The sequence below is a fragment of the Peromyscus maniculatus genome, chromosome 1, assembly GCF_049852395.1.
Source record: "Peromyscus maniculatus bairdii isolate BWxNUB_F1_BW_parent chromosome 1, HU_Pman_BW_mat_3.1, whole genome shotgun sequence".
Classification (NCBI taxonomy): Eukaryota; Metazoa; Chordata; class Mammalia; order Rodentia; family Cricetidae; genus Peromyscus; species Peromyscus maniculatus.
In genome coordinates, this window is record NC_134852.1 from 187,957,441 (window position 1) to 187,960,325 (window position 2,885).

Genomic DNA, 2,885 nt, shown 5'->3' on the forward strand with positions numbered 1-2,885 from the left:
GTAAAGGCTTTATGTAAGCACCTGTTTGACTTCCCCACGTTTAATGAGTTGCATAGGTATTGTCTTCAGCGATATAACCTTGTGGTCAGTTTGACAACAGCTAGGTTATTTGGGAATTCCCATGGAAGCCCTTTGGCCAACAACTCAATTAGATATAACCCAATCCTGGTATTAGGAGCTTAATTTGTTGACAAGAGATGGCCTGTTAGGGCTCTGTCTCCTCAATCATTTGGTGATTTTGGTTAGATTATATATTATATTGCCTTCATATACGTATATATTTTAGGGAGTTCCTACACTATTAGGTATCCACACTACACCTCAAAAGACCTTTAATTTTAGCTCTCTCTCCCCATATTCTCTCCTTCATCCCTCTCGTCTCTCCCTACTTGAAAAAATTATGGAATACTTCACAAATTTGCATGTCATCCTTGCACTGTGATCATACTAATCTTCTCTGTATTGTTCCAATTTTAGTATATGTGCTGCCAAAGCAAGCACGGGGAAATAAATGTCACATTATATAAGGTAAGAATACATTCTGTAAGTTTCTCTATGAAGAAAAAAGAATATAGACTTGTACTAAATTTCTTCATATTAATCCACAAGCCATATAACAAGCATTAAGCTTTTATGATTTGGAATTGACATAACTTGTCATGCACAGACAAAATAATATTATTAAGTTTATCATTTTCATATGAAACGGAAAAAAAATGATCCTAAAGAGAAATTTTTTGTAAACAGAGAGACAAACGGACATAACTGTATACACACACACACACATACACACACACACACACACACACACACACACACACTTTCTTTCATAATTGTGCCTTTGGGTCCCCTTCTGTCAGAACAGACCACAGGGCCACAGCCTAATTCATTAACATCGTGTTAAACACGATCAGCACATTCTCTTAATCAAAGGCTCTACTTTTTTTTAAAAATTTAAACACTTAAATATTTAATGAGAATCTGTTGCTCAGAGTTAGCACAATGCTTTGTGCTTGTTCATTCTTTTCTTTTTATATCATTCCCATTTTACAAGGTTCAAAGAACTATATTCCTAAGAGCAATCATTAAACATTAGAAAGTTGGGGAGACGGCTTGGTCGATGAAAGCTCATAAAGAAGCATGGTGACCCGACTTCCGTCTCTAGCACTCATGTAAATGCTAGGTCAGCTGGCATGAATTGGAATCCTTGACATGGAAGACAGGCAGATCTCTGGGCCTTGTAGCTCAGCCAGCCTAACTGAACAAGCAAGCTGTAGGCTCAGTGAGAGACCCTGACACAGGCTCAGTGAGAGACCCTGATTCAAAACGTAAGATGGAAATGAGTGAGAAACACGTGTCACACAGAGAGAGAGACACATACAAATGAACACATATACATATACACGTGCACATACAGGCACACAGACATATTCATTCATAAGGACAGAAGAAACAAACAAGACATGGGGATAAGCTTATTTCTAACAAGACTAAATTTATATTTTTCTAATTAATTCTGCATTAAAAAAAAACATAAAAGCATGCCTTGCATTGCATGGTCACACCTAAAACTGGGAGCTATTTTCCATGCTATCTTGATCCTCGCTTTTTTCTATCAAGGAAATGTGGCTCAGAAGGAAAAACATATTACATAAGCATCCAAATGCTAGCCTGTTGAGGGTGGAGTTAGAAGCCAAGTCTCTGGCATTGGCCTAGGCTTACCCCTTCATAATAATGACAGTTTGAATCATTCTATGTGCTAACCACTTCACATGCATTGAGTCATTTATATTTCCCAAACCCTTCAGAGGCCAGATTTTTATCAACAACCTTATTTTACAAGCAAAGGAAATTTAGTGCAGACAGTTAAACTATCCTCGGTGAGGCTGAATACTGAACAGACAGGCTAAGTTAAGCAGCCATGCTGGCCCTGCAAGCCAGACTCCTACTCTGTGTAAAAACACCCTGCAAATATCCAAGTCCACACTTGTACCCACACCCTCCCCAAAACCAGTAGTAACAAATCATTTCACATTATATCTCTGTAATGCCTATATTGAGATTAGCTTTTCTGGACACTCAATTTCCACTGCTTAATTGCTGTCTCTCTGTAATTTTATCTAGGCCTGAAATCCAAACCCATCCACCAGTCAGAATCAATATTTCAATCAGCCTGGGTAGCATGACAGGAATGCACCTGGCGGGGCGGCTGCAGCAGCTTTGTATCTCTCACTGCACCTTTCATGGCAATTTGGTTCTTTGAAAATCTCAAAATCATTGTCTCAGTGGTACTGCTTTTCTCAGCATCTATGATGACTGGCAAATCCATATCACTGGAGATAACTTTGAACATTTTACAACCGACATGACAGTGTAAAGGGAGAAATCCAGCGCTTTGCAGGCTGATCTTAAATGACAAGAAATATTTCCAGGAAAAAAAAAAATGTCCTGAGGTTAAAACGCATTTATCTCCCAATATCCATCTATGCTTCTGTCTTCTGAGTCATTCTGTCAGAACAGGAAGAATGAATTAGAGACAGACCTTTGTTGTCATTTATTTTCATCTTCCAGCAGTATAACGAGGGAACTGCTATTATCCACATGTCTCACATTAATGGAGAAAGGGGGTGGGCAAATGGAGATTAAATAGTTTGCCATTTTAGTAAATGACAAATCTAGATTTGAGTACAGGTCCCTGTGACACAGGTCCCTCTCACCCTACCCTAACAGCATAGACAGCATGAGGGCCATTTCCACAGAGAGGCTGCACATCACATCCCTTCAAACTAGACCCTGGCAGGTGCACTTTTAATGGCATCTGTATAAATCCCACTATCCTCAGTTCAATTTCCAAAGCAATAACAACAACAACAAAACCCCACACA

At 39.0% G+C, this 2,885-nt stretch overlaps 1 non-coding gene across 1 annotated transcript; it reads right to left on the bottom strand.

Moving 5' to 3' along the window:
• Positions 1–394: 394 nt before the first annotated feature.
• Positions 395–501, bottom strand: LOC121826932 (U6 spliceosomal RNA). Its single transcript, XR_006069093.1, has one exon. It is a non-coding gene; the product is annotated as a U6 spliceosomal RNA (small nuclear RNA).
• Between the last annotated feature and the right edge of the window lie 2,384 nt (positions 502–2,885).